The sequence below is a fragment of the Lepidochelys olivacea genome (assembly GCF_965140295.1).
Source record: "Lepidochelys olivacea isolate rLepOli2 genome assembly, chromosome: 6".
NCBI classification, from domain to species: Eukaryota; Metazoa; Chordata; order Testudines; family Cheloniidae; genus Lepidochelys; species Lepidochelys olivacea.
In genome coordinates, this window is record NC_140416.1 from 3261771 (window position 1) to 3281233 (window position 19463).

The 19463-nt window shown below is 51.5% G+C and overlaps 1 pseudogene across 1 annotated transcript in view; it reads left to right on the forward strand.

Annotated features, from left to right (window-relative positions):
• The window catches only part of LOC311522633 (up-regulator of cell proliferation-like), a 48649-nt pseudogene extending 41289 nt beyond the window's left edge, over nt 1-7360 (forward strand). Inside the window, exon 6 of the transcript in view lies at nt 5744-7360. The product of the transcript in view is annotated as an up-regulator of cell proliferation-like (transcript). The remainder of the gene's footprint in view (nt 1-5743) is intronic.
• Nucleotides 7361-19463: the final 12103 nt, after the last annotated feature.

Genomic DNA, 19463 nt, shown 5'->3' on the forward strand with positions numbered 1-19463 from the left:
CACCGAGGCTATTTCAGCTGGTAAGGTATAAGCCAGAGAGAGCAGATCCAACCTGCCCCTCCTGCAGGTGGTTATGGTGGGGAGAGACTCAGTGGAATAATACATCTGTTCCCTCTCTAGTGACTCTTCCATTCCATGATCAGCAGCTGCTCCCCATTACCTAGGTGCCTGAGCCCAGCTAGAAACTGTCCCTAGCTGGAAGCACTTGAAAGGCCAGTTTCACTGATGCCTTGAGATCTTTGGTCTTAGCTCCCAGCAACAACTGAGCTCTGCAGACAGATGGGAACCCGAATGTGTCACGTAAGGCTACTGTAGAATCATAGAAGATTAGGGTTGGGAGGGATCTCAGGAGGTCATCTAGCCCAACCCCCTGCTCAAAGCAGGACCAACCCCAACTAAATAATCCCAGCCAGGCCTTTGTCAAGCCAGGCTTTGAAAACCTCTAAGGATGGAGATTCCACCACATCCCTAGGTAACCCATTCCAGTGCTTCACCACCCTCCTAGTGAAATAATGTTTCTTAATATCCAACCTAGACCTCCCCCACTGCAACTTGAGACCATTACTCCTTGTTCTGTCATCTGCTACCACTGAGAACAGTCTAGAGCCATCCTCTCTGGAACCCTCCTTGTGATGAGGCACCGAAAGACACTTCTGCTGGGATCGACCAACTGGTGGCATCAGTCCAGAGTCCAGAATGTGAAATGTGCTGGCCTAAACTGCGTGCAGCGTAGTTGTAGCCGTGGTGGTCCCAGGATATTAGACAGACCAGGCGGGTGAGGTCAGACCTGAAGAAGAGCTCTGTGCGGCTCAAAAGCTCGTCTCTCTCGCCCGCAGAAATTGGTCCACTAAAAGATGTTACCTCACCCACCTGGTCTCTCCAAGTCAAAATTGTCAGTTCGGCCTTAGCCTTGGCGTATTTCAGCAAGATCAAAAATACTGCACCCACAGATCAGGCAGTTAGCCGTCCCACTGCTATATTCTGCATATATAGTTCATTTGCAGGCCCCCCCAGAACCAGCTGATATAATATTGCCAAGGCTCTTCATTTTCTTGTTTTATTTTTGTTTGAGGTTTCCTGGGAATTTATCCGTTTATTTAAAAAAATGTAAAATGTGTGAAAATTAGTGCAAACTGCCAGTAAAGGGCCAGCAGGTGAGGGGAGAGAGGGAGGGGATCTGTACTCATGGGGGGGCAGCAAGTGGGGAGGGAGAGAGCGGATCTCGGTCTCAGGCCAGGGGGGGGAAGGGAGGGTGTCTGAACAGCGCCCAGCACAATGGTGGGACGGAGTCTGAAACCCTTTCTCACTCATTTTCTGAACTGCACGAGATTTCACAGGTGGTGGCTTCCTTTTTAATGGTTTTCACATAGTCTGCACACACACAACCGTGCGTGCGTAGTTACATGGACTATGTACACCCACACGGAGTGTGCACACCCACACTATCCTGCACACTCACTGCCGGTATAGTGATTGCCCTCGCACATTGACTGCACACACGCACACAGGCTGATTGAACACGTACACAATTGCGTGTACACACATTGCCTGCCTACACACACGGACAGACTCTGACTTTACACCCCCACACCGACTGCATTCATACACACTGACTCCACACACACACACTAACCACACACACGGAGATAGAAACGGAGATTCTGGGTAAGGTCAAAGCAGAAATCACACTGTGTGCTTTCTTCTTCTTTGTAAAAAAAGCCCCACAAATGCCCCGTTTATGCTAAGAAACACACCCCAAGGGTTTATATAGAGAGACCCACAATCAGCTCATTTCCAGCTGCCCCAGACTGAGCACTTTAAACCAGTCTTTCCTTGTTTGCAGATCGTTCCTGTCTGCACACTGAGGCAGGAGGCAGAGATGCCTGAGCCCTTTGGGAAAAGGGCTGGAGCAGATCAGTGACTGAATGCCATTCATTTGTGCTTCCTCTTGTTTTCCTTGCTAGATCTTTTAAGACAGAAGCAGAACTCAGACACTCCAAAAGCCCCAGAGCTGGGGGAAGAAGTTGATTTTAATCCAGAGCAGGAATCAGAGACTCGGGGTCACCCAGAACCAGAGGAGAGGGACATTTCCCAAGGTATTTGCACTTACAAGCTTGTCTCTGCAAGGGATACAGTCCAGGAAAGAAATGTAACTTTGTCCTCCGTATTCCACTGCCAGGGGAGAGCCCCATTAGCCGCCACATGAAGGACATTCAAGACTCCTCTGATGTACACAGAAATTGCAATAGCCTGAGATTTAGCTGTACAATGAAGTAACCTGCACTCACTCCCCCTGCATATGGCAGGTGCTGGGGGGTCCAGGGTGCATGGGGGTGTATAGGACTGGTAGTGAGAGAAACTCAGTGCCTGCAAATCATGAAGGAGATGGGAAGAGCATCTGTCTGGTTTGTGCATGGAGGTGGGGACTGACCAGTTGTGGGAGGGTAAATTGAGGTAGAGTGGGCTATCCAGCCAATAATACAATGGTGATCAGGAGGGGGTGGGAGAGACGCATATCCTTATATGCAGAAGTACGAGCTAATGGGTATGGCCTCTGGTCCTAACATGGGAGTGAAGGGGGCAGTCTGGGCTCCAGTTTATACCATAAGAAGGACCAGACTGGGTCAGACCAATGGTCCATCTAGCCCAGTATCCTGTTTTCCAACACTGGCCAATACCAGATGCTTCAGAGGGAATGAACAGAACGGGGCAATTATCGGGGTGATCCATCCCCTGTTGTCCAATACCAGCTTCTGGCAGTCAGCCAGAGAGTACGGGGTGACTGCAATGTTCAGGCCATTATGTCAAGTGTAGCAGGGAAGAAGAGTCTGTGACTTGTAGTTGAGAGCAAGATGGGGCATGGTGAAAGGGGGAACACTTAATATTGGGGGATGATCGCAAGAGTAACAGGGCAGAGTTAAGGTTAGAGGTGGGTGGACATGGATAAAGGGGCAGAGTTAAAGATGGAGGATGGTGGAATGGCTTAATGGGGCAGAGTTAAGGTTAGAGGAGGGTGTGTATGGGTAAAGGGGCAGAGTTAAGGTTGGGGATGGGTGGTGTGAAGGTGTAAGGGGTCAGAGTTAAACTTGCAGGGGTGAACATCTGGAAATGGGCACAGTTAAAGTTGGAGGAGGCTGAACATGAGTAAATGTCATGTTCTTATTTTTTTCCTGCAGAGAGAAGACGAGCCACACAGGGAGTTCTGGAGAAGTTGAACTTGGAGCAATATAGAAGCAGGCAGCTCAGACTGAGGGATCTCCAGGAGATCAGCCCAGAGAGCAGAGAGACCTGGGCTCCTATGACATTAGGGGATTTACCATGGCATTTCCTGAGGAAACTCATGGCTCTGAATGGGACGGCCAGAAACACAAGGCTTGTGCATGAGGCAACTGATGATCAAGAGACCAGTGAGGAGCAGGAAGTACATATTGATTACAATAATCTTTCTCTGAGTAACATGGACAGTAGAAATTCTCTGCACCCCCTCGATGTTCTGTGTGCTGTTCTGCTTTGCTCAGACAGTTTCCTACAGCAGGAGATCCTGTCCAAAATGTCCATGTGCCAGTTTGCCCTCCCTCTGCTGCTACCTGCCCTCGACACCCCCAAGTGCACCCTACTGCTGTGGGCCATGAGGGACATTGTGAGGAAGTGGAGGCCGCACTCCCTGGCAGAGAGCAGAGGGTTCAGAGAGGAGAGCCTTGTGTTCACGTCAATGCCAACCATTTCCTTTGTACGGCTGGGGAGCTGCAGCTTCTCCAAGTCCAAACTCCTCAATGACATTCTGAGCCTCTCCCAGCAGCCCCACGATTTCTTCATCCATCGCGACATGGAATCTGGGAACATCCCTCGGGAAATTGCAAATGGGCTGGTCGAGATTTCCTGGTATTTCCCTTCTGGGAAGGCGAGCTCAGATCTTTTCCCAGAACCCGTTGCAGTTACAAATCTGCGCGGAGACATTGAGTCGCACTGGCTGCAGTTCAGCTTTTTAACAGCGGTCTCCTCCGCAGTGTTCATTGTTACTGAAAGTATCAACGAGAGACAATATGCACTGTTATCATCTCTGCAGGGATCAGCCACTAAATACTACTTCATCTTTAACTGCAAGATTGAGAAACCCGAGGAGACCCTGGGATTCCTTTATAAATTAGAGTCTGTGCTGAAACTAGACAAACCAAGTGTGCTGATGAGAGAGAACACCCTCAATCATGCTCAGTTTGTGGAGAAGCTGCAGTTCACCATTGCAAGCCCAATGGAGTCCTCTCTCAAGAGAACCTCCATCGCAGACACGGCTGTGACAGCACGAGAATTAGGTATCCGGGTGGATGAGGACTGTGAGGAATGCCAAAGTGCGAGCAAACGGGTGGCAGGAATCACAGCGGAAATAAAGGACGTGGCAAAGTACAAGAGGGAAATGTTGAGGCTCCCGGGGGATCGGTGCACAAAGTTGGCCAAGGCGGAGAAAGAGCTGTGCCAAATGCAACAGCAAGGGGATGCCGCCATTGGGCTCCAGACGTCTCAGCAAAGAGAGGAATGGTTGGACTTATATACCCAGCAGTATAAATATGAGCTTACTGATGGGATGGTCAAGTTTATTGCTGGGCTAGGAAAACTCTCTCAAGTGGAAACACATTACTTTCTAAAGTGGATGAAATACCATCTGGGTCATATTGCTCAGGGCAATCTCTCCAGCCTGCAGGCAGACTATAAGAAGAAATGTCATACTAGAGGGGATGATCCCCAGCATCAAGCAGAACTGCATGAACCAATTTCCTCCAGTCCCTTAGGGGTGGAGCATTTCATGCGTGGGTTGGGGCAGTTTTATGAAGCTGAGTGTGCAATGATGAAGGAAGGAAAAAAGCTAAAAACCCAAAGACAACTCATTCATCTCCCAGGCATAGCTGCTGACCTGATGCTGGAAGGGTTTCCTCTAGAACTGATCGATGGAGACGTATCCAACATCCCACTGCAGTGGGTGACAGATGTTCTGATCCAGCTCCATGCCAAGCTGCGGGGAAGGTCCAGAATGCTGGTTCTAACGGTGCTGGGAGGGCAGAGCACTGGGAAATCCACCCTCCTCAACACCATGTTCGGCCTGCAGTTTGCAGTGAGCAGTGGCCAACGTACACGAGGAGCCTTCATGTCAGTCATTAAAGTGGCAGAGAACTTTCGGCAGGAGCTGGGCTGTGATTTCATCCTGGTGATAGACACAGAAGGCTTGAAAGCCCCTGAACTGGCCAAGTTGGAGGACAGTTATCAACGTGACAACGAACTGGCCACCCTGGTGATTGGACTGAGTGACATAACCATAGTTAACATGGCCATGGAGAATGCCAGCAACATGCAGAGAGTTCTGCAAATTACGCTAGATACACTTCTGAAAATCAAGAAAATCAGGCAACATCCAAACTGCCAATTTGTGCATCAGAAAGTCAGTGATGTGTCCGCACATGAACAAACCACGGGAGACAGGTATCCGCTCCGGGAGCTGCTAGATGAAATAACCACAGCTGCAGCTTGTACAGAAAAAGGAATCAGGAAAATGAAATTTCCTGGTATTATATTTAATGATGCAGAGAAACACAATTGGTACATCCCTGACTTGTGGCATGGTGTCCATCCCATGGCTCCAGTGAACCTGGGATACAGCAAGAGTGTGTTTGAGCTAAAGAAATACCTGTTTGAATACATAAGAAGATACTCATCTAATAAACCCATTAAGGACATCCCCCAGTTTAGTGAATGGGTAAGGAGCTTGTGGAATGCTATAAAACATTCAAATTCTACCTTCAGCTTGAGAAATAGCTTTGTGGCTCACACTTATAACCAGCTGTGCACAAAGTATTCTGAATGGGAATGGGATTTCCGCAAGGAGATGCATCTCTGGGCGTCTGAGCAAGAAACTTTAATCCAGAATCAGCCTCAAGCTGAAATAGATCATGTGGCTTTAAGGAGGTTAAAACATGAAATTCAGCAGAAACTGCAGCAAGAAGAACGGAGGCTCTTGGCTTGTTTGCAAGAATACATTGAAAGTGGAGCTGCAAATGTGCTTCTGACAGGGAAGTACAAGGAAGATTTCATCAGGAGCACCAATGGCCTGAGGAAAGAACTCAGAAGGTACTGGTTCAGAAAGTGTGAAGAAGCACTTGACAGTCAAAGCAGCCCAGAGAGATTGAGCCATCAGATCCAAGCCATGAACATGAAAACAATGAAAGGGAAAGAGGACGGTCTGTTGGGACACTGCAGGAAAAGAAACCTTTTCTCGGAAAGGGACACCTTTCAAAAGGGGATCAGGATATTCTGTGAGGAGTGTCTGAGGCCTGCGCTGGTGGATTACGTTAATAGGATGCTTGGTATAAAAATAGTGGACAATTTTCGCAGAAGTGCACAGGGGATTGGATATGCCAATCGGAGCTTCTTCCAGTTTTGGTTGCTGAGCAGACTCTTGGAGGAGATGAACTTTGATGGCTATGTGAAATATATTAATAACTACGAAGAGTTTGCCAAAACTTGGATATGGACACACCTGTTAGATCACTACAAAGAGACTAGGGGCGTGGAAGATTTGGAGACAGAGCTTCTGTCCACAGTAATAAAGAAAAGCAGAGAAGCTCTGGAGAAATCCAAGACTCAGACTGACTTTTTAGGCAGCTTTTTCAAATATTTGCAAAGGGATCTTGTAATATCCAGGGACAGCTTAGGCAGAATCCAGCTTATTAACACAATAAATACAAACCAGTTTCCCACTGCTGTTCAAGGCTTTCTGCCTGCACTTGAGCAAGCAATCTTATCCCAGTTTAAAGACTTGGATGTTGAGTCTAAGCTCTCCATCCTGCCTCTGAAGCCCCAGGAGGAGATCTTTAAGCACGTGTTTGGCTGTGGGAAGTGCTGTCCGTTCTGTAAAGTCCCCTGTGAAGCGGAAGGCACCGATCACAAAATTCATTTTGCATCAGTCCACCGGCCCCAAGGGTTAATGAAACCCAGGAGAGTCTTCTTACCCTGTTTGGCACATGGCCCAAAACTTGACTATTCTCCGTGCTATTTTGAATGGCTTATCAGGGATTCCCACGTCCACATAGGTTACCGCCATTGTTTTTGTGAAGATAACAATGCCTTGCGCTGTTGTTCCCCAGCAGATTCCAGCTACAAAACTTCCAACTATTGGAAGTTTGTTTTCAAGGAGTTCAACCAACAGTTTGCTAGAGAGTATGGTACTAAACTAGCCGATCTGCCCAGGGACTGGGGTAATATAACCCAAGAGCAGGCACTGAAAAGTTTAGAGGAAGCTTTTAAAGGGGCAATCTCAGTGCCAGGTCAAAACTGGCTCCAGGTTGTACAAAAGAAACCTAAGGTGTTTCCATGAAACATATTAAATAAAATTCTAATGGAAATAGAATAGTAATTATTCCTGTAGCTCAAGTGGTAGAAGTGCATGCTGGGAAATTGGACATCTGTGGGTCAAACCCCATTTATTACCTATAGGGAGGAGTTTTATGGTTGCATGTGACAGAATTGGATTTCCCAGTTTTATTTTTTAAATACCGAAATATTTAATTATTATTATTTATTTAAATGGATTGCTGTAGCGCCTAGAAGCCCTAATCATGGACCAGGACCCTGATGTACCAGGCACTGTACAAACAAAATAAAAGGGCAGGTCCTGTGCCACAAAACTTGAAAAATTTAATTCACACATTGAGAAAAATCTCTCTTCAACTGGGCGTTAGAGTTAAAAGCTGTTATAAAAAAGGGTGACCCAGTTGTTAGGGTGCTAACTTGAAAGACTCGGGTTCAATTCCCTGCTCTACCACAGACTTGTCGTGTGACCTTGGGACAGTCACTTAGCCGACCTGTGCCTCAGTTTCCCCATCTGTACAATGGAGAGAATAGCTCTGCTCTGCCTCACTGTGGGGGGATGTGGAAACAAATGCATGGAGAATTGTGAGGGGCTCAGATACTGCAATAAAGGGGACTTGTCAATCGATGATGCAACAAAACACAGGGTGCTCCGCTTTTCCGCAATTGCGGGTGCAGAGTTAAGAATGACTCCCTGCTGCAGCAACTCAACGGCAAGATGGGGCTATGGCTGGCCAAAGCTGATCAGCGGAGCCGGGGAAAGTATGTAGCACCCTCTCAAGGGACATAACAGCGAATCCCACCGAGCACTGTGGTTTTCTGTGGCAGAATATCTCAAGATACTTTGCCTGTGGTGGACTGGCTCTGTACTACGGGGTTGTGTTTATAGGGCCTGAACCAAAAGTGGTCTGAGCATTGGCCTGCTAAACCCAGGGTTGTGAGTTCGATCCTTGAGGGGGCCATTTAGGGATCTGGGGCAAAAATTGGGGATTGGTCCTGCTTTGAGCAGGGGGTTGGACTAGATGACCTCCTGAGGTCCCTTCCAACCCTGATATTCTATTATTCTATTCTATGAAAAGGCATGGACATTTGAACATCGCTGGACTTTGGAGCAGGCCTGTAACACACAATCCAGCCCGGAATATGGTGCAGATTCAGCGATGCTTTGTCCAGCCAAATCAAGAACCACATGTGATCTATGTTTCTATTTTGATTATGGGAACAGGGTTTTAGACTGTAAACCCCATACTGTCTATATTCCTTTAAAGAAACTGTATATACTTCCTTAAAACAAAATAAAAAAATACTGATTTTTTTTTAATCCTGTGTGAAACAAGAATAATTTTGCATCTAAAGAAATAAACTGCAGAAAGACCCACAGGGACGATTTATTTTGTGTGCAAATTGGTCCTGATTCAGCAAAGCCCTTAAGACCAGATCCTCAAAAGGTACTTAGGTGCCTAATTCCCAGGGGAAGGGGTTAGGTTTCAGGTTCCATCCCTCACCTAGCTGGGCTTCAATTCTTCTTGATGCTTGCGCAGATGTGGAGGAAAAGAACCTGTACATCTAAAGGCACAGTGGGTTTGGAATCATGGCAAGAGCAAGTCAGGGAAGGGGCTGTGGACTGAATTAATCACTGATGTTAAATGGGAATCTAGCTCCTCAACCCCTTAGGCAGCTTTGAAATTCTCCGGCTAAAATTTGAGATCCTACTAGAGCTGTGCATAGGATGGAGTTTTCAGATCACTGGCTATTTAATTTTTATTTTAAAATATTCATTTTGTGTGGAACCGAAAACAATTAAAAAATAAAAACCATCTGATGGCTCAGAAAGTCAGACCCAAAATGAATTCTTGTCTAACAACATGGCTCATGACCCAAAATGAAATTTTTCAATTTTGAACATTTTTAAACATTTTTGAAAATAAAAGTCAGTCCACTGCACCCAGGATAATGAGTCACTTTTTCAGGGTGTTTACAGGGCACTCCCACGAGGCGTGAGGGACTGTGTGGTTGAAAGCCCAAAGGTGCCTGTTTGGAAGTGTATCAGATGGGTGCTGGAAGCTGCCATCATGGGCCAGCTGAAGGCAGGAGTTGACCTTTATAGTGAAAGGAAGATGATAGGTCGGGTGGGGATTAGCCATGAAGGGCCTTGAAAGGGACGACAAGCAGCTGACATGTGACATGATGGAGAAGGGAAAGCTAGTGGAGGGATGCAGAGAGAGGTGATGTGGCCAAAGGGATGGGCCATGTTCGGAACGGCTACGTGCAAGACAACATTGCCTTAGTCAAGGTCAGAGAGAAGGATGCTTCAGTAATTGAGAGCAGAGATGACACCGGTTTTAGCTGTGTCGTTGGATGGGAAAGGCCATATCTTAGAGACGTTCTGCAGAACAAATTGTCAAGATTTAGACATGGCCCTCTCTCTAGTTCCCGCAGGCACCGACTTTCCAATGTGCTGGGGGGTGCTCGACCCCCGGCTCTGCCCCAGGCCCTGCCCCCACTCCACCCCTTCCCCCCAGCGTCCCGCCCCACCTCGTCCCGCCCCACCTCTTCCCACCTCCCTCTCCACCCCCGTCCCGCCTCTTCCTGCCCCATTCTGCCTTCTCTCCCGAGCGCACCATATCCTCGCTCCTCCCCAGAGCCTCCTGTATGCCGTGAAACAGCGACGAGCAGGAGGTGTGGGGAGGGAGTGGGAGGCGCTGATAGGCGGGGTCTGCCAGTGGGCAGGAGGCACTGGGGGGAGGGGGAGCTACTGATGGGGGGTTGTCAGTGGGTGCTTAGCAGCCACCATTTTTCCCCTGTGGGTGCTCCAGCCGCAGAGCACCCACGGACTCCGCGCCTATGCTAGGCCCTCACATCCAGGCTGAGTCCAGTAGGATGGTGGTGTTGTCCACCGTGGCTGAGAAAAGAGGGAGGCACCAGTGGGGAGGGCCTGGGAGAGAAAGATTAAGAGCTCTCCTTTAACCATGCTGTGCTTAAGCTGATGAAGAAACATCCCCAAGGGGATGTCACAGAGATAGGCCAAGACTTCAGCTGGTACAGAAGGAGACTGGTCTGGAGTAGAGAGCTAGATCCGTGAGTTGTTAGCATCAAGATGTTAGCTGAGTTTGTGTTGGATGTAAAGCTACGATGTTAATATTTTTAGTTATATTTAAAAAACAGAGTTGAGTGCTCATAAGTTATGGTGGAAAATAAGATATTCTATGCCATGAGAGATTCTGATAATTTCGACATTCGTTTTTTTCATACTGATTCGGGACTAAAGTCAAAATTCTGCATTTTTGTCACAGAATGAAAAATTCTGAAAAAATTTCCATTCTGAAATGGCAAACTGTTCCGCTTTGAGCCAGTTCGACATTCAACCGCCTCTGACTCCGGTGCCGCAGAGCTTCCCGGGAGTGGTAGGCCAGAAACCCCACACCTTCATTCTCTGCTATGTGAGGCTGTCAAGATTCCTTCCCCACTCTGAACTCTAGGGTACAGATGTGAGGACCAGCATCAAAACCTGCTAACCTTACTTTTACCAGCTTAGGTTAAAACTTCCCCAAGGTACAAATTATTTTACCCTTGGATTTCCACTGCCACCACCGAACTTTCCTGAAAAAACGTAGTTTGGACACGTCTTTCCCGCCAAAATCCTCCCAACCCTTGCACCCCACTTCCTGGGGAAGGTTTGGTAAAAATCCTCACCAATTTGCATAGGTGACCACAAACCCAAACCCCTGGATCTTAGAACAATGAAAAAGCATTCAGTTTTCTTACAAGAAGACTTTTAAAAAAAGTAAAAAAGGAATCATCTCTGTAAAATCAGGATGGTAAATACCTTACAGGGTAATTAGATTCAAAACATAGAGAATCCCTCTAGGCAAAACCTTAAGTTACAAAAAAGACACACAGACAGGAATATTCATTCAGCACAGCTATTTTCTCAGCCATTTCAAGAAATCATAATCTAACACATACCTAGCTAGATTACTTACTAAGTTCTAAGACTTCATTCCTGTTCTGTCCCCAGCAAAAGCATCACACAGACAGACACAGACCCTTTGTTTTTCTTCCTCCTCCCAGCTTTTGAAAGTATCTTGTCTCCTCATTGGTCATTTTGGTCTGGGAGGAACTCCCCACAGTCAGCGTGGGCGACCGAGACCGGCTAGAGTTGCCTCTCACCCTGGCTGAGTTCTCGGAAGCCCTCCGTCGCATGCCCACCAATAAACCTCGGGGCACGGACGGGCTGACCGTGGAGTTCTACCGCGCGTTCTGGGACATCCTTGGCCCAGACCTAGCCACTGTGTGGGCTGAGTCTTTGCAGGGCAGGGTCCTCCCTCTTTCGTGCAGGCGAGCTGTGCTCGCCTTGTTGCCGAAGAAGGGGGACCTCCGTGATTTACGAAATTGGCGTCCCGTCTCACTCCTTAGCACGGACTACAAAATTGTAGTGCAAGCAATCTCGCTGCGGCTAGGGTCCGTGATGGCGGACGTGATCCACCCAGACCAGACCTATACTGTCCCGGGTCGCAGCATTTTTGACAACCTATTTCTAGTCCGAGACCTTTTGGAACTCAGGCGTAGAGACGGTCTGTCGTTTGCCCTCCTGTCTCTCGATCAGGAGAAGGCATTCGATAGAGTAGACCATGAGTACCTCCTGAGCACTCTGCAGGAGTTTGGATTCGGACCTCAGTTTGTGAGTTTTCTCTGGGTGCTGTACGCCTCCGCGGAGTGTTTGGTTAGGCTCAACTGGACCCTGACTGAACCGGTCAGCTTCGGGCGAGGAGTGCGGCAGGGGTGCCCCCTCTCGGGCCAGCTGTACGCTCTGGCGATCGAGCCTTTCCTCTGTCTCCTCCGCAGGAGGCTGATAGGGTTGGTGCTGTGGGAGCCAGAGCTGCGGCTGGTCCTGTTGGCGTACGCCGATGACCTGCTCCTCGTGGTCCAGGACCCGGGCGACTTGGCGCAGGTGGAGGCTTGCCAGGCCATCTATTCGGCAGCCTCCTCCGCCCGAGTCAACTGGGTCAAGAGCTCTGGCTTGGCGGTGGGGGACTGGCGGCAGGTGAGCTCCCTCCTACCCGCGCTTCAGACCATCCAGTGGAGTGCAGATCCACTGCTCTACCTAGGCATTTACCTTTCTGCCACGCACCCTTCCCCACCGGAGAACTGGCAGAATTTAGAGGGTGGGGTGATGGAGCGGCTCCGGAAATGGACGAGGCTACTCCGATGTCTCTCCCTCCGAGGGAGAGCACTGGTGCTTAACCAACTAGTCCTGTCCACGCTCTGGTACCGGCTCAACACCCTGGTCCCGGCCCCGGGTTTCCTGACCAACCTCCGGACATCGATTCTAGAGTTCTTTTGGTCAGGAATGCACTGGGCCCCTATTGGGGTTCTTCATCTACCCCTGAAGGAAGGAGGGCAGGGCCTGAAGTGTCTGCACACTCAGGTCCGTGTCTTCCGGCTCCAGGCCCTGCAGAGGCTCCTTTATAGTGCAGGTAGTTCGACGTGGAGCAGACTGGCACACGCCTTCCTGCGCCGCTTCCAAGGGCTCCGATATGACCGGCAGCTCTTTTATCTCTGTCCGAGAGGTTTTCCGCGAGACCTCTCCGGGCTGCCGGTCTTCTACCAGGACCTCCTCCGGACCTGGAAACTGTTCTCAACGACCAGGTCCGTGGCGGCCACCGTGGGAGCAGATCTCCTCGCGGACCCCTGCTACACAATCCCCAACTCCATGTGCAGGTGGCGGAGTCCCGCTCGGCGCGCCAGAGTTTGGTCCTGGCGGAAGTCACGAGAGTCGGAGACCTCCTGGACTACGACCGGGGAGACTGCCTGGATCCCCTGACGCTCGCCCGGCGCATGGGGCTCTCCAGACCTCATACCCCCTGGCGTGTACTTCAGGAGGTGAAGGCCGCCTTGACGCCCGCTGCTCGGGCTTATCTTAATCGAGCACTGCGCGAGGGCGCACCCTGCCCACCCTCTACCCCAGGCCCGCCGGACCTTTCAATTGAGCCCCTACCCCGTAGATCCCAACAAACCCCTCACCCTTTCACTGCGAGACGGCTGCATGAAATACAGCCGGTCAGCTTCCAAATCGCGCCAGGGAAATATTTATACACACTCACGCTTCACACCCTTCACACCCACACTCTGGTGTCCCACCCCAATACAAAGTGGCGGGACCTCCTGCCACCTTTGGAGGGTGAGCAACCTCGGTGGGCCACCCTGTATTCCACCTTGGTCCCGAGGCCCGTCAGGGACATTAGTTGGCGGCTTCTTCACGGAGCTGTGAGCACGGGCGTGTTTTTGACACGGTTCACCCCCATCCTGGATACTTGCCCTTTTTGCAATGTGAGGGAAACCCTGGCGCACATATATTTAGAGTGTGCCAGATTGCAAACCCTTTTCCGGCTCCTCACGAATATTTTTATTATGCTTTTGGCTACACTTTTCCCCTCACCTTTTTATTTACACACTCCCCATCCGTGGCCCCACAAAATCGCGAGATCTCCTGCTTAACCTCCTCCTAGCCTTAGCTAAAACAGCCATTTATAAAACCAGAGAGGGGAGGTTGGCTAATGAAGCGTCCTGCGATTGTAGGGCCGTTTTCCGATCCTCAGTACATTCACGTATCCGGGCAGAGTTCCTCTGGGCGGCGTCCATCGACTCCCTTGACACCTTCAAGGAGCGGTGGGCGCTGTCCGGAGGTTCTCTGCTCGGTGACCCCGTCCGGTTCCCTCCGCCTGACCCTTTGATTGAGGGGAAGAGCAAGAGGCCCCAGCCCCAGCCGTTGCCGCTGTGGATACCATCATCATTGTCACCTAGGAGGGGTCCTAAAACACGTGGGTGTAATGCCCCCCACCCCAAACCACCAACCCCGCAGCCGTGCCCATCTTGTCGGGCACTCTCAGGAGAGGAATAATCGGTGACACTGGGCGTGGCACTAGGTAACTCGAGGGGGTGGAAGACCACGAGTGTCGAGGAAGCCCCCCCGCTCTGGGCCCAGGCTAGCCTGAACACTTCTCCCTCCTGAAGGCTGCTGTGTTATACCTTCTGTTTGCTCTGGTTTGTTGCATAGTTTTGCTTTATCCTCTGGTGATTTTTTGTAAGTGTTACACAAATAAAATTCTTTTCTGCTTCAAAAAAAAAAAATTGGTCGTTTTGGTCAGGTGCCAGCGAGGTTACCTTTAGCTTCTTAACCCTTTACAGGTGAGAGGATTTTTCCTCTGGCCAGGAGGGATTTTAAAGGGGTTTACCCTTCCCTTTATATTTATGACAGGGGCGCTGTGCTGCAGGGTGCCAGATGGGGGGCTCAGTAGGGGGTCCCCCTCGTGCCACACTGGAGTGAGCACGGTCTGCCGCAGGAGAGCGCCCCTTATCATCTCGTGGGCATTGGGGACTGTACTGAGTGTGAAGGGGAAGTGGCTGCACCCTGCAGCACAGCGCCCCCAGCAGCTGGCTCCAAGGAACTGCGCTACCAGCCCCCTTTCCCGCCTGCCCCTGGCCAACCCAAACCCGTTTGGCTCAGGAGAATGGTTCTGAGAGAGCCCCGTTGGCGGGCTCAGCCTAGCCAATGCGTCCCACGGTTCCTTGCGTGGGGCGTGCTACCGCCGCCCTGATTAGACGATTCAAACACATGTGCTCTGGGTCACGAAGTGGGTGCGGGATGGACTCGGGGGCCATCAATCACGCCAGCAGCAGGGTATTTGAACAAGAAGGAGCCCTCGATAAGGCCACTCCCTGCTGGTTCGCACTGCACAGCTTGACTGACCTGCATATAAAACAGGAGGGTTTATTAGTCGACAGGAACACTATCTAGAACAGAACTTCTTAGCACCGAAAGCAGGAACAGGCAGTAAAGTCCATCTTGGGGGAGGGGAGCCCTGGCCCTCCCTCTGAATCCCAAGCCAGGAGAGACTGGCCACTTTCCAGAGCTGCCATCATGATATATCACAACTGGCTGACATGTCCCCTCTATTCCTACCTGGCACAATTTGGAAGTTCATGGCACTTTCAGTTCTGCCAGCTGTTTGATCTTCAGGAGTAGCTCCGTCAGCTGGTAGCAGCAGAAGGGTCTTATCCTCTCTGGGAGCCAGTGCACTACAAGGATATGTCTACACTGCATTGTAAGCCTGGTCTGTGGGGCTTGTGGACTCGGTGGGTATGTCTTCGCTGAAATAAAACCCCCACAGCTGGCCGGGGTCAGCTGACTTGGGCTCAGGCAGCAGGGCTATAAAATTGCAGTGTAGACATCTGGGCTTGGGCTCCAGCCTGGGCCTGTGAGGTGCCAGGGGGCCCGAGCTCCAGCCCGAGCCAGCACATCTACATTATGACTGGTTTCAGAGTAACAGCCATGTTAGTCTGTATTCGCAAAAAGAAAAGGAGGACTAGTGGCACCTTAGAGACTAACCAATTTATTTGAGCATGAGCTTTCGTGAGCTACAGAGCTTATGCTCAAATAAATTGGTTAGTCTCTAAGGTGCCACAAGTCCTCCTTTTCTTTTTGCACATCTACATTGCAATGTTATAGCACCTCAGCCTGAGTGCTGTGAGCCCAAGTCAGCTGCCCCGGGACAGCCATGGGGGTCTGTCATGGAGTCACAGGACCGATGCTCTGGAACTGCTCCGAAGGGAGCCAGTCAGGACTCTTGTTTAGCGTGTCTCCTCTCTCTGAGCTTCAAGCTCGGGGCTTGCTTACCTATTAAACCCCTAGACAGTAGAAATAGTGAGAGGGGAAACAGAACCATCTACAGCTCTCAAGGGTAGTGAAATCCAGACATGGGAGGAGTTCTTTAGGGTAGGGTAACAGGGGCACTTGCCTCTGGAGCAGCTCCTGCTGCCACGTGCGGTACCGCAGGCCCTTTCCCATTCCTGGGACCCCCAGGATGGGCTGCTGACATCACCTGGCAGGTCTTCAGTGAGGCAGCCCTCTGACTGGGTCACTCTCAGCAGTCAAAATGAACCCCTTCCAGGGTAGCACAGAGTCCAACAAAACGGTCTGTCTGCCCTCCCCCTCGCCAGCCCTAAGGCAGGGCCAGGCTGGGCCAAGACAGGACCTGCTAAGCACCTTTTATCTGAGCCTGCTAGGCTCACATTGGCTGCATCCCTGTGCAGCCTCCCTTGGCAGACCTAGAGGGCCTTCCTCTGACGCTGCTTGTGTGGGGCAGGGTGTAGGAAGACCAGGGGTTCTCCAGCAGGGGGCAACAAAGGCCCAGGAGCACCCCAGCACAGGTCGCAATCCGCATCGAATTCCGGGTGCGGGGATTTGGACAGAATATCAGGAAAACCCCTTGTGGGATGCATCGGAGTCGGGAATCGCCTCCCAAGACCAGGGCTGGGATCTGGAGCCATTTAAAATTGACATTAAGATTAAGATTGAGCAAAGCCTTGGAAAGCTGATTGTAGGGAACAATTCTGTACTGGAAGAGCACGGGGGATAGACTCTGAATAGCTCATAGCGCCCCCTAGCGCAGCATTGAGGTCAGCACTGACTGCCAGGGGAGAGCACCCCCTACTGAGCCCCCCAGCTGGCACCCTGCAGCACAGCGCCCCCTGGTGCCACACTGGAGTGAGCACGGTCTGCCGCAGGAGAGCGCCCCTTATCATCTCGTGGGCATTGGGGACTGTACTGAGTGTGAAGGGGAAGTGGCTGCACCCTGCACCACAGCGCCCCCTAGCAGCTGGCTCCAAGCAACTGCGCTACCAGCCCCCTTTCCCGCCTGCCCCTGGCCAACCCAACCCCGTTTGGCTCAGGAGAATGGTTCTGAGAGAGCCCCATTGGCGGGCTCAGCCTAGCCAATGCGTCCCACGGTTCCTTGCGTGGGGCGTGCTACCGCCGCCCTGATTAGACGATTCAAACACATGTGCTCTGGGTCACAAAGTGGGTGCGGGGTGGACAGTAGATGGTTGGACTTGGGGACCATCAATCATGCCAGCAGCAGGGTATTTGAACAAGAAGGAGCCCTCGATAAGGCCACTCCCTGCTGGCTCGCACGGCACAGCTTGACTGACCTGCTGCGCGGAGTCTAGGTAAGTAACTGTGCCTCGGCCTTTTCTCCTGCGTTCTCTGGCCGTCCGGCCCTTATCAGGGGCAACGGTGGCTGGCTCTGCATTCCTCTGGGCCCCCTGAACTGTACATCGATGTCTTCCGCAAACCGACTGGCAAGTCGTGCATTGTGGAATTCAGGGGACACTGTGCTTTAGTTATAATCCTAAATGCTCCATGACTGGCTGGCTCAGAGAATAGGCTCGGGACCTTTTCCCCTCAAGGGGGTGCTGGCTCTGATCCAGCCCCAGGACAGGGGACTGGCTGGTTTAGGGGATCAGGGAATGGGATGCGGGCCTTTGCTTTCTCAGAACAACAGCTCTGATCCAGTCCCAGGGCAGGGGGACTGGCTGGCTCACGGGGCAGGGAATGGGACACAGGAGCTTTCTTCTCAGCCAAAGTGGAAAGAAGATCCAGGACCCCTGGATCGCAATCTTCCACTGTAACCATTAAACCACAGTCCCCCCGAGAGCTTGGAATAGAACCCAGGAGTCCTGTATTCTAGCCCTCCCCCCCGCCCCCTCTCTAACCCACTAGACTCCACCTCCCTCCCAGAGCCAGGGATAGAACCAGGAGTCCTAGCTCCCAGCCCCAACCCAATGGGCCCCACTACCCTCCCAGAGCCAGGGATAGAACCCACAAGTCTTGACTCTCATCCCCCCCGATGTAACCCCCTAGACGCCGCTCTCCTCCCAGAGCCAGGGCTAGAACCAGGAGTCTAATGTCCATTCCCCTGTCTTCTAACCACTAGCTCACCCAACTAGCTCAGCCTCCTGTGTGCTGTTACCACGGGGCTACCAAGACGTCAGGCACCTTATAAATATCACAGGGACACCTACATGTCAGGTTTTCATCAGACGGTAGCACTCAGAGGATGTATCTACACCAGCTTTTCCCTGCAAACTAGACCCGGCGCTAGCAATCCTCAGCGCTTTCCCTGTCCCGTCCTCTAGAACGGCTGCTGTGAGCCTTGCCTGTTTTAGAGCTCCCTCCATGGCTACCGGCAAGGCCACGGGGTCTTCCTCCAGCACAGCACAAAGATGTTACTAACCACTGGAACAAACTTCCAAAGGAAGTGGTGGATTCTTCAGTTCCAGAGCAGTTGCCTTTCTGGAAGAAGTTCTAGTCAAACACAAGTTATTGGGCTCACTCCAGAGGGAACTGGATTACATTCTCTGGCCTGTGCCACACAGAAGATCAGAATAGATGGACAGGTGCGGAGAAGGGCTACTAGCAGGGCGCATCCACTAGGCAAACGAGGCGGCCGCCTGGGCCACCAAGTGGTTGGGGGCGGCCAAAAGCGCGCTCCGGGGAGGCGGTGGAGCGGAGGTGAGCTGGGGCAGGAGGGCCCGGGGAGGGCCGCCTGCAGCAAGTAATAGGCTGGGGATGGCGCGCAGGGGAACCGCTCCCCGCCCCAGCTCACCTCTGCTCTGCCTCCTCCCCTGAGCATCGCCCATTCTGCTTCTCTCCCTCCCAGCTTGCGGTGCCAATCAGGAGGCGGGAGGCGGGAGAAGCGGAACTGCGGCGGCGTAGAGGTGAGCTGGGGTGGGGAGCTGCCGCATGGCTCCCCAGGCCGAGGGAGGGGGAGCGAGGAGCTGCCGCACAGCTCCCCAGGCCGAGGGGAGAGAGGGAGGGCCAGGAAGCTGCTGCACGGCTCCCAGGTCCGAGGAGGGCGGGCGCAAGCTGGAAGTTTCACCTAGAGTGCGAAACATCCTTGCACCGGCCCTGGCTACTAGGATGGTCAGGAGAATGGAGATGAAGGCTGGAGGAGCTTGGCTTGTTTAGCCCAGGTAAATGAAGGCCAAGAGGGGATCTGTTTGCTCTCTATAAATACCTCCAGGGGCAAGCCGGCAGAGAGAGAAAAGAGCTCCTGAAGCAAAGAGCAGTGTTGGAAATCCCAGGAGAATTGGGCTGCAAGCAGCGCCACCTCTTGCTTCCATCAGGATCCTCCCACCCTTACTTCAGTAAGCATTTGCTTATTGTGCGAGAAAGGGCTGATAGCAATAGCTGGGCTAAGTTGGAACGAAGAAGCATCTGGCAAAGATGTAGGAAGGGGAAACTACCCCCTAACCTTGCTCTAGCAGAA